Consider the following 12,689-nt stretch of genomic DNA (forward strand, 5'->3'; position numbering starts at 1 on the left):
CACATCAGCCCTTTTAGATGATTCTTTTGGTGTTTAATGTCATTTCTCTAACTTGGTGGGTTTTGGACTTTTTTGAGCAAAACTCAAATATATTTTATATATCACTACCTGGTACACACTCACATCTACAAAATTAGAAAAAAATACATAGCCCTCCTAAACGCAGTATGGATGCTCAAGCTGGATTTATTTTTTTTTTTTTTTTTTGAGGGGGGTTAAATGAGCCTTTATTGAAGACATGACGCCGAGGGGGCCAGAGCCCGTTCCCTCTACCTCCGTACATTACGCGGATCGGGACTGCACGCCCGACCCCCGCCAAGAAAAGGAGGGTTCAAGCTGGATTTAGAAAAAGCAGAGGAACCAGAGATCAAATTGCCAACATCTGTTGGATCATCAAAAAAGCAAGAGAGTTCTAGAAAAACATCTACTTCTGCTTTATTGACTATGCCAAAGCTTTTGACTGTGTGAATCATAACAAACTGGAAAATTCTTAAAAGAGATGGGAATACCAGACCAACTGACATGCTCCTGAGAAATCTGTATGCAGGTCAAGAAGCAACAGTTAGTTAGAACTGGATATGGAACAACAGACTGATTCAAAATTGGGAAAGGAGTATGTCAAGGCTGTATATTGTCACCCTGCTTATTTAACTTATATGCAGAGTACATCATGCAAAATGCTGGGCTGGATGAAGCACAAGCTGAAATCAAGATTGCCGGGAGAAATATCAATAACCTCAGATATGCAGATGACACCACCCTTATGGCAGAAATCAAAGAAGAACTAAAGAGCCTGTTGATAAAAGTGAAAGAGAAGAATGAAAATGTTCCCTTAAAACTCAACATTCAGAAAATGAAGATCATGGCATCCGGTCCCATTACTTCATGGCAAATAGATGGGGAAACAATGGAAACAGTGACAGACTTTATTTTGGGGGACCCAAAATTACTGCAGATGGTGACTGCAGCCATGTAATTAAAAGATGCTTGCATCTTGGAAGAAAAGCTATGACCAACCTAGACAGTATATTAAAAAGCAAAGACATTACTTTGCCAACAAAGGTCCATCTAGTCAAAGCTATTTTTTTTCCAGTAGTCATGTGTGGATGTGAGAGTTGGCCTATAAAGAAAGCTGAGCGCTGAAGAATTGATCCTTTTGAAGTGTGGTTTTGGAGAAGACCCTTGAGTGTCCCTTGGACAGCAAGGAGATCCAACCAGTCCATCCTAAAGGAAATCAATCCTGAATATTCATTGGAAGGACTGATGCTAAAACTGAAACTCCAATACTTTGGCCACCTGATATGAAGAGCTGCCTCATTGGAAAAGACCTTGATGCTGGGAAAGATTGAAGACGGGAGGAGAAGGGGATGACAGAGGATGAGATGGTTGGATGGCATCACTTACTCAATGGACATGAGTCTGAGTAAACTCCGGGAGTTGGTGATGGACAGGGAGGCCTGGGTGTTGCAGTCCATGGGGTCACAAAGAGTCTGACATGACCGTGTGACTGAACTGAAGCACAGTAATCTCAGACATTTTCTATTGTAGTCAACTTCATTAAGAAATGGTGTTTGTGAGCCACTAAATTGAATTCACACTCGTTCGTGGGGCTTAACTTTCACTCTGGAAAATACAGCACTAAACATGCTTGTTTCTCTGGTTCGTTTTCCTTGTAGGTGTCCTCTGCTCTCCCCTCCTGCCCCTCCTCTGATTTGTGAGTTGGGGGCCGTGAGTGTGTTCATGTCCCTGTAACCATAAAAAGGAGACACTCACTGCTCTTCCTTCCCTGTTTTTCTTTTCCCTGGAAGCATTAATTGCCTTATTTTTATTCTTTTTGGTTGCTTTAGTTTTCTGTGCCCTCATCACAACGTCAACACCAAGTTCTCAGCCCACCTCTCAGAGCAGCTGAGCTTCACTCACCTTGAGTTGAAGTCTCTCCTGGACCACTCATCTGTCCAGCTGGCTGCTTGCCCATCACCTCTGGGCCCAGCTTTCACCTTGGGGATTCTCTCAAACTCTCTGCTCCCCTGACCCCTCGTGTTCATTTACGTTTTTAAATTCTTTTTCCTTCCTTCACTTTGAAAGAGCATATCCTTCATGGTGGGTGGTAATTTAGTCACTAAGTTGTGTCCAAGTCTTATGACCCCATGGACTGTAGCCCACCAGGCTTCTCTCCAGGCAAGCATACTGGAGTGGGTTGCCATTTCCTTCTCCAGGGGATCTTCCCAATCCAGGAATTGAACCTGGGTCTCCTGCACTGCAGGCAAATTCTTTACCAACTGAGCTATGAGGGAAGCCCACATCTCCATAGTTTCCTGCAGAAAAAAACACAGGAGAAATTCTGAAACTTTGTAAATCTGTACATGACTTTATTGGATCCTGTTTCTTGGTTGACAGTTTGGCTGGATATAGAATTCTAGGCTGGAAATTATTTCCTGCCAGCCTCTGCAGATGTCATTCTCTCCTATTCCCTTTCCCAGTGTTGCTGTTGAGAAAACTGCACCATTTTGGCTCCAGAGCCTCTGTGACTTTTTCAAAGCTCCTCTTTCCTCACTGGTGTGAACTCTCCCATGATGTGTGCTTTGTTGTGGGTCTGTGTCTGCCCCACGGGAGCCTAATTCTGTCTGGAAACGCCTAACCCTCCTTCAGTTCTAGGACATTTTCTTGAACCATTTTGTTATCATTTCCTTCCCTCTACTTCTTTTCTTCTGAAACTCCTGTTTTTTGGGGTCACTTTCTATATTCTATCTCATTGGCACCCTCAACATTTTCTTCTAACACACGTAATGAATTTTTTTGTTTCTGTTACTTTGTTCTTCATTTCTAAGACCCCTTTGTTTTCTGTGTGTCTGTTTCATGGGTGTGGTCAGGTCAGGTCTGTGAAAATACTGATGTTGTGGATTTCCTCCATCCCCCTCCCCCACCAAGTCCCATTTCCACTTATTCCCAGTTCATCCCTCTGTCTGTGGACTGTAGCCTCTGCTTCCCATGATAGTGGGCTTCCTCTGGTGGCACATGGCTATGTGCTCATGTTTGAGAGTGGGGTCTACAAACTGAGACCCCCCAGCAGTGGCTCTTAAGTGCCCTCCACCCCACTTTAGGTGGAAGCCAGGACTCTGGGGACTATGGCTGATTCCAGGAAGGTTGCCAACTTCAGCAAATAAAAATACATGTCTCCCAGTTAGATCTGAATATCAGATATACAACAAATTTCTCAGTATAAGTATGTCCCGTGTGGTATTTACCTGGCAGCCCTAACGCCAGACCTGTGGCAGGAAATTCATGAGAGCCCACCATGTCTCTTCATGGCAGAGGCCATGGGAGGAGTTGGGAGGGCGCAAAGGGCTTTGCTGGCCAAAGATGAACCATAGGAGGGCAGTAGCCACACTGGACTGAAGCATATGACGTGTTGAAACCTGTTCTCTGGGCAGCCGTGGAGGACAAGGCCCAAGTCCCAGGGTCTCCAGATGACTGACTGGAGGCATTCTCTGGGTGTTTTAGTGTAACTCCCTATCTTCCTGGAAACCAAAGCAGATTAAAAAGCTAAAAGAAAAAAAAACTAGAGAATGTGAGAATTCCAGAAAGAAAAGAGAAACTGAATTTCTAACAACAGCTTAGAGCTTTCCAGGTGGCTCAGTGGTAAAGAATCTGTGTGCCAAGCAGGAGATGTGGGTTTGATCCCTGGGTCGGAAAGAGTCCCTAGAGAAGGAAATGGCAACCCACTCCAGTTTTCTTGCTGGGAAATCTCATGGACAGAAGAGCCGGGTGGTCTATAATCTGTGGGGTCGCAGGGTTGGATGCAACCTAGCGACTGAAGAGCAAACAGCAATGCCTTAGAAGTGTTCACCTTTTAAAAGAAAGTCATTTTCTTGGAGAATCCTCAGTTTAAAAAAAACAAAACACCTGAGACAGTGGTTGATCATTGGATAAGAAGCAGAGAGATGTGAATTCTGGCAGAGAGCAAATATTGCCAAGGACTTCATGGCATAGAAACATTGATTTAATATTGTTTAAATGTCAGGGTGGAAAATGTGGAGTTTAACAACCTATATTATAAAAAGTTTATGTAGTGTTTTTAATCAGGATGAATCCTTGAACAAATTAAACTGTTATTGTTGTTTAGTGGCTAAGTTGTGTCTGACTCTTTGCGACCCCATGGACCGTAGTCCACCTGGCTCCTCTGTCCATGGGATTTTCCAGGCAAGAATACTGGAGTGGATTGCCATTTCCTTCCCCAAGGGATCATCTGGACCAGGGACCAAACCTGTGTCTCCTTCATTGGCAGGCAGATTCTTTACTACTGAGCCACCAGGAAAAGCCCCAAATTAGACTGATTCCATAATTTTGACTTAAACAACTATATATCTTTCTCCTGATACATAACATAACACTGAAAAGATAATGTAATATTATGGAAGAATTAGGTTTATTTACATATGCAAAGCTTAATTAAACTTTCCTATATTTCTTAGTCTGCTTTTATGGGTCAGGTAAGTTATTTTTTTCCAAGAACTATTTAAGATCATAAAAATGTAAACACATGTGTCTCAGTTCAGTTCAGTCGCTCAGTCGTGTCTCTTTGTGACCCCATGGACTGCAGCATGCCAAGCTTCTCTATCCAGCCCCAACTCCTGGAGCTTACTCAAACTCATGTCCATCAAGTCGGTAAAGCCATCCAACCATCTCATCACCTGTCATCCCTTTCTCCCGCCTTCAATCTTTCCCAGCATCAGGATCTTTTCCAGAGTCAGTTCTTCACATTAGGTGGCCAAATTATTGGAGTTTCAGCTTCAGCATCAGTCTTTTCAATGAATATTCAGGACTGATCTCCTTTAGGATGGACTGGTTGGATCTCCTTGCAGTCCAAGGAACTCTCAAGAGCCTTCTCCAACACCACAGTTCAAAAGCATCAGTTCTTCAGCATTCAACTTTCTTTATAGTCCAACTCTCACATCCACACGTGACTACTGGAAAAACCATAGCTTTGACTGGATGGACCTTTGTCAGCAAAGTAATGCCTCTGCTTTCTAATATACTGCCTAGGTTGGTCATAGCTTTTCTTTTAAGGAGCAAGCGTCTTTTAATATCATGGCTGCAGTCACCATCTGCAGTGATTTTGGAGCCCAAGAAAATAGTCTTTCACTGTTTTCATTGTTTCCCCATCTATTTGCCATGAAGTGATGGGACCAGATGCCATGATCTTAGTTTTTTGAATGTTGTTTTAAGCCAACTCTTTCACTTTTATCAAGAGGCTCTTTAGTTCTTCACTTTCTGCTATGAGGGTGGTGTCATTTGCATATCTGAGGTTATTGATATTTCTCCTGGCAATCTTGATTCCAGCTTGTGCTTCATCCAGCCCAGCATTTTGCATGATGTACTCTGCATATAAGTTAAATAAGTAGGGTGACAATATACAGCCTTGATGTACTCCTTTCCCAATTTGGAACCAGTTCGTTGTTCCGTGTCTGGTTCTAACTGTTGCTTCTTGACCTGCATACAGATTTCTCAGGAGGCAGATGAGGTGGTCTGGTATTGTGTTTAACTATATTTGATTAAATTAACTGATCTTGGGCTTCCCTGGTGGTCCAGTGGTTAAGAGTCCACCGTACAATGCAAAGGTCACAAGTTCAGTCCCTGGTCCAGGAAGATCCTACATGCCCCAGGGCAGCTGAGCCCACATGCCACACCTACTGAGCCCGCTCACCCTAGAACCTATGCTCCACAACAGGAGAAGCCACCACAATGAGAAGCTTGCATTCTGACTAGAGAGTAGCCCTCACTTGCCACAACTAGAGAAAGCACACGGAAGGGAACAAAGACCCAGCACAGCCAACAATAAATAAATAAATATTTTTTAAAAAGAAAAGCAATGAGGTCCCTATACCCCCTTTCCCTTAAAAAGAAAAAAAAAAAAAAACAAAAAACAGCTGATCTCTTTTACTTATTATTTTTGACTGCACTGAGTCTTTGGTGCTTTGTGTGGACTTTCTGCAGGTGTGGCGAGCAGGGATTACTCTTTGTTTCAGTGTTGGGGCTTCCCATTTCGGTGGCTTCTCTTGCTGCTGAGAATAGGTTCTGGGCGCCCAGGCTTTAGTTTTTGTGGCTTACAGGCCCTAGAGTGCTCGGGCTTCAGTAGTTGCAGCACGTGGGTTCTGTATTTGTGGCTGGGGGCTCTAGAACACGGGCACAGTAATTGTGCCACATGGGCTTCGCTGCTCCACCACATGTGGAATCTTCCTTAGGCCAGGGATCAAATCCATGTCCCCTGATTTGGCAAGTGGATTCTTGTTCACTCCACCACCAGAGAAGTCCGAGCTGATATCGTTTATAAAGGATTTGTTCAGGTAAACCTGAGCCATGCTCTGAACTACTTGCTTTTCGTTGTGCTACCTGCCTCTCACCTCTGGTACATGGTTACTACGGATGTCAGAACCCCTCCCTGTACACAAACCCCTCGGCCTTGTGGTCCTGCTTTGGTCCCCCCACCAAAGCCAGGGACTGTCTCCCTCCCCAGGAATCTGGGCTGTAACCTGCTTTGACCAGTCGGAAGTGGCAGATGCTTTTGAGATTTGGCCTTAAGGCTCCCAGAAGCTTCTGTCAGGAAGGAAGCCTGGTTTAGACTGCTGAGTGACAAGGGGCCACATGGACAGAGGACCCAGTCTATGGCCACACCAAGACCCCAGTTCCTAGAGAGAAGCACGTGGATCGTCCAGGCCCGGTCGAGCCATCACAGCAATGCCATGTGGAGCTACTCCCGACCCACAGAACTGTGGGCAGTAGAGGATGACAACATCAGCCCTGCACCCCACTGTGCTTGGTGTGGGTGAGAGTCATGATCCTGTTCTGTCTCCACCTCAACCTTGGGGATTCTACTGCCTGGAAAAGCTGTGTTTATGTCCAGTCACTTGTTCCTGTGGGTGTGGGCATGGATGGTCACTTCCTGCTCTGGGTCACAGTCCAGTACCCCTAGACTTCATTGCTCCTCTGGTTCCAGCTTTGGACCCTGTGACCTTTGACACCCCCATCATTATTTTTGGCACTACAGACTTCTTTTGTGTATTTTTTCACACAACCCTAAAATCAGACATTTCTCCAAGGTGCCCTGGTTCCTGTTCTTTCTTAGAAACCAAGATCTGGAGCTGGGTGTGCACACAGCTGTGGGCCCTTCTCAGATGGCAGTTGACCATGTGTTCACACAGAGGAAACTGCTGCCACAAGCATCCACCAGTGTTTTTGTTAGGCTGAACATGAGTTCACAGCAGCGTCTCCAGCTGTGATCCAGACCTTGTGGTTCATCCCAGCCCCCCTCTTGCTTTTCCATAACCTCTCATCTAATTGTTTAGCCCACATCCTATAGGCAGTAGCGGAGGTGATAAACCATAGCCAGCAGGAAACAGCTTTGCCAGCTCAAGCTCAGTGCTGTGTGCAGGCCCCTCTTCCTTTAGTCACAGGCTCTGTTTACTCCTGAGGTTGCTCAGGCTGGTGCTCGCACACCCCTTACTTGATGTTACTCCATGTGTGACTCAGCAGGTTTCTTGGCCACATTTTGGTTTCCTGATCACCTGTGTGAGTTTTTTTAGACTTTTCACATGTTAAGTTTCCCTCCTTGTGCCATGCAGTTCATTGGATCTTGATAAATGCATGGTGCCATGTGTCCCCTGATTGTGGGTCATGCAGAACAGTTCCCTGTTCCCTGTTCTGCTTGGAGAAACCCCCTGTGCTCCACCATTCATCCCTCCCCCAGCTTGTGGTTGTGTTGCTTATGCAGCAAATATCTGGATCTTTTCTAAAGATATTGAGATTATTAAGACATCTCTTGCAGGCTATGCCAGAAAACTCATCTAACACAGGACATGGTCTTGCAAATTGCTCTCCATACACTGGTGTCCCCTAGAAGCAGTCTTGGATAGAGCCCTTATGAAATTATGTACAGGAGACCACTCTCTAGTCCTGAGTAAAAAACATTTTTAACAGAGGAGGTAAAGTTAAACACTGTGTTCACAATTGTTAAGCGCTATGCATGAGCGTGTGTCCCACAGATCTCCCCATCATCTGGAAGCTCCCTTTTATCCCTCCAACACAGGAAGCCAGGTACTGGTGAAAGTGAAAAAGAGCAATGACCTGAGCAGCAACCTAAGGAAAAATGGAAGGGATCCTATGTCTGTTCCTCAAGATCATTGTTCAGTTGCTAAGTCATGTCCAACTCTTTGCGACCCCATGGACTGCATGCAGCACGCCTGGCTTCCCTGTCCATCACCAACTCTTGGAGCTTGCGCAAATGCATGTTCATGGTTGGTGATGCCATCCAACCATCCCATCTTTTATCACCCACTTCTCCTGCCTTCAGTCTTTCCCAGCATCAGGGTCTTTTCCAATGAGTCAGTTCTTCATATCAGGTGGCTAAAGTATTGGAGCTTCAGCTTTAGCATCTGTCCTTCCAATGACTATTCAGGTCTGATCTCCTTTAGGGTGGACTGGTTTGATCTCCTCGCAGTCCAAGGGACTCTCAAGAGTCTTCTCCAGCATCACAGTTCAGAAGCATCAGTTCTTTGGCACTCAGCCTTCTTTATGGTCCAACTCTCATATCCATATGTGACTACTGGAAAAGCCATAGCTTTGACTAAACAGACCTTTGTCAGGAAAGTGATGTCTCTGCTTTTTAATATGCTGTCTAGGTTTGTCATGGCTTTTGTTCCAAGAAGTAAGTGTCTTTTAATTTAATGGCTGTAGTCATCACCTGCAGTGAATTTTGAGCCCAAGAAAATAAAATCTGCCACTGCTTCCCCATCTATTTGCCATGAAGTGATGGGACCAGATGCCACGATCTTTTTTTTTTTTTTTTTTATGCTTAGTTTTAAGCCAGCTTTCTCACTCTCCTTTCCATGAATCAAGGTAAACTGGACATGGTCAGGCAGAAAATAGCAAGAGTGAACATCAACATCTTAGGAATTGGTGAACTAAAATGGATAGGCGTGGGAGAATTCCATTCAGATGACCATTATATCTACTACTGTGGGCAAGAATCCCTTAGAAGAAGAGGAGTAGCCCTCATAGTCAACAAGAGTCTGAAATGCATTACTTGGGTGCACTCTCAAAAATTACAGAATAATCTCAGTTCATTTCCAAGGCAAACTGTTCAACATTATTTTAATCCAAGTCTATACCCCAACCACTGATGCTGAAGAAGCTGGAGTTGAATGGTTCTGTGAAGACCTACAACACCTTCTAGAACTAACACCAAAAATAGGTACCCTTTTCATCATAGGGGATTGGAATGCAAAAGTAGGAAGTCGAGATACTTGGCAGGTTTGGCCTTGGAGTACAAAATGAAGCAGGGCAAAGGCTAACAGTTTTGTCAAGAGAACATGCTGGTCATAGCAAACACCCTTTCCAACAACCCAACCAAATGGTCAATACTGAAATCAGATTGATTATGTTCTTCGCAGCCAAAGTTGGAGAAACTCTACAGTCAGTAAAAACAAGACCTGAAGCTGACTGTGGCTCAGATCATGAGCTCTGTATTGCAAAATTCAGGCTTAAATTGAAGAAAGTAGGGAAAACCACTACACCATTCAGGTATGACCTAAATCAAATCCCTTATGATTATACAGTGGAGGTGACAAATAGATTCAAGGGATCAGATCTGGTAGACAGACTGCCTGAAGAACTATGGACAGATGTTTGTAGCATTGTTCAGGAGGCAGTGACCAAAACCATCCCAAAGAAAAAGAAATGCAAGAAGGCAAAGTGGTCATCTGAGGAGGCTTTACAAATAGCTGAGAAAAGAGAAGCAAAAGGCAAGGGAGAAAGGGAAATATACATCCAACTGAACGTAGAGTTCCAGAGAATAGCAAGGAGAGATAGGAAGTCCTTCTTAAGTGAATGATATAAAGAAATAGAGGAAAACAATAAAATGGAAAAGAGAAGAGACCTCTTCAAGAAGATTGGAGATATCAAGGGAACATTTCATGCAATGGTGGGCATGATAAAGGACAGAAAGAGTAAGGACCTAACAGAAGCAGAAGAGATTAAGAAGGGGTGGCAAGAATACATAGAACTGTACAAAAAAGGTCTTAGTGACCCAGATAACCACAATGGTGTGGTCACTCACCTAGAGTCAGACATCCTGGAAGTCAAATGGGTCTTCGGATGCATTACTGTGAACAAAGCTAGTGGAGGTGATGGAAATCCTAAATGATGATGATGCTGTTGAAGTGCTGCACCCATGTCAGCAAATTTGGAAAACTCAGCAGTGGCCACAGGACTGGAAAAGGTTAGTTTTCATGCTAATCCCCAAAAACGGCAATGCCAAAGAATGTACCACACAATTGCGCTCATTTCACATGCTAGCAAGGTTATGCTCAGAATCCTTCAAGCTATGCTTCAGCAGTCCCTGAAACAAGAACTTCCAGATGTACAAGCTGGGTGTCAAAGAGGCAGAGGAACCAGAGATCAAATTGCCAACATTTATTGGATCATGGAAAAAGCAAGGGCGTTCCAGAAAAACATCTACTTCTGCTTCTTTGAATATGCTAAAGCCTTTGTGTGGATCACAACAAGCTGTGGAAAATTCTTAAAAGTGATGAGAGTACCAGACCACCTTACCTGTCTCCTGAGAAACCTGTATGAGGGTCAATAAGCAATGGTTAGAACCAGACATGGAACAACTAACTGGTTCAAAATTGGGAAAGGAATACATCAAGGCTGTATATTGTCACCCTGCTTATTTAACTTATATGCAGAGTACATCATGCAAAATGCCAGGCAGGATGAATCACAAGCTGGAATCAAGACTGCCAGAAGAAATACCAACAACTTCAGATATGCAGATGATACTACTCTAATAACAGAAAGTGAAGAGGAACTAAAGAGCCTCTTGATGAAGGTGAAAGAGGAGAGTGAAAAAGCTGGCTTAAAATTTAACATTCAGAAAACTAAGATCATGGCACCCAGTCCCATCACTTCATGGCAAATAGAAGTGGAAAAAGTGGAAGCAGTGACAGATTTTTCTTGGCCTCCAAAATCACTGCAGACAATGATTGCAGTTGCAAAATTAAAAGATGCTTAATCCTTGGAAGGAAAGCTATGACAAACTTAGACAGTAAAAAGCAGAGACCACTTTGTCAACCAAGGTCCGTATAGTCAAAGCTATGGTTTTTCCAGTAGTCATGTGTCAGGAGCCGCTGGGACGGGCCCAGACCATGACAAGGTCACGGGACGAGAGGAACCTGCAAGGCAGTTCTTCACTGGGACTTGCCCAGACCATGACAAGGTCACGGGACGAGAGAGGAACCTGCAAGGCAGCTCTTCCCCTCAGGGTCGCCCCGGGGGCCCAGTATGTCCCCTTCCTCTTTCTGTCTTACTGTTGTTGGGTTTTCTATTAACTCTTGGGAATGTAACATACAGTGATCAGGACACCCCAGAAAAGTCCAATCTTATTAAGAAAGATTCCCTAAGGCCAAGGCCTACTCTGCCTCCTGAGCATTGGGAACCTTATGACCAACCAGGAATGAAAGGCCTGTTTAGGTCTGTGACAGACCATTCACCACACAAGTGGTGTTATGCTTGGGAGGGCATAAGAAATGCTCATGGCCCAGGACATGACCATAAGCACCGTACCAAGCCAAAAAGGAAAAGGCCACAGGTATAAACTGGCTGCTTGCTTAGAAGAGTATAATGTTCTAGATTAAAAAAGAGTAAAGGCTCACAACAAACAGTGGAAAATTCTGAAAAAGATGGGAATACCAGACCACCTGATCTGCCTCTTGAGAAACCTGTATGCAAGTCAGGAAGCAACAGTTAGAACTGGACATGAACAACAGACTGGTTCCAAATAGGAAAAGGAGTACATCAAGGCTGTATATTGTCACCCTGCTTATTTAACTTATATGCAGAGTACATCATGAGAAACGCTGGGCTGGACGAAGCACATGTTGCAATCAACATTGCTGGGAGAAATATCAATAACCTCAGATATGCAGGTGACACCACCCTTATGGCAGAAAGTGAAGAACTAAAGAGCCTCTTGATAAAAGTGAAAGAGGAGAGTGAAAAAGTTGGGTTAAAGCTCAGCATTCAGAAAACTAAGATCATGGCATCCAGTCCCATCAATTCATGGCGAATAGATGGGGAAACATTGGAAACAGTGTCAGACTTTATTTTTTGGGGTGTCAAAATCACTGCAGATGGTGACTGCAGCTTTGAAATTGAAAGACGCTTGCTTCTTGGAAGAAAAGTTATGATCAACCTCGACAGTATATTAAAAAGCAGAGACATTACTTTGCCAACAAAGGTCTGTCTAGTCAAGGCTATGGTTTCTCCAGTAATCATGTATGGATGTGAGTTGGTCTGTGAAGAAAGCTGAGTGCTGAAGAATTGATGCTTTTGAACTGTGGTGTTGGAGAAGACTCTTGAGAGTCTCTTGGACAGCAAGGAGATCCAACCAGTCCATCCTAAAGGAAATCAGTCCTGAATGTTCTTTGAAAGGACTGATGGTGAAGCTGAAACTCTAATACTTTGGCCACCTGATGCGAAGAACTGACTCATTGGAAAAGACTGATGCTGGGAAAGATTGAAGGCGGGAGGGGAAGGGGATGACAGAAGATGAGATGATTGGATGGCATCACCAACTCAATGGACATGAGTTTGAGTAAACTCCAGGAGTTGGTGCTGGACGGGGAGGCCTGGCG

The 12,689-nt window shown here is 44.2% G+C and overlaps 1 non-coding gene across 1 annotated transcript; it reads right to left on the reverse strand.

Annotated features, from left to right (window-relative positions):
• Positions 1-201: 201 nt before the first annotated feature.
• On the reverse strand, positions 202-329 carry LOC133069731 (small nucleolar RNA SNORA57). Its single transcript, XR_009695955.1, has one exon. It is a non-coding gene; the product is annotated as a small nucleolar RNA SNORA57 (small nucleolar RNA).
• Positions 330-12,689: the final 12,360 nt, after the last annotated feature.

This window comes from Dama dama, chromosome 14, assembly GCF_033118175.1.
Source record: "Dama dama isolate Ldn47 chromosome 14, ASM3311817v1, whole genome shotgun sequence".
Lineage (NCBI taxonomy): Eukaryota > Metazoa > Chordata > Mammalia > Artiodactyla > Cervidae > Dama > Dama dama.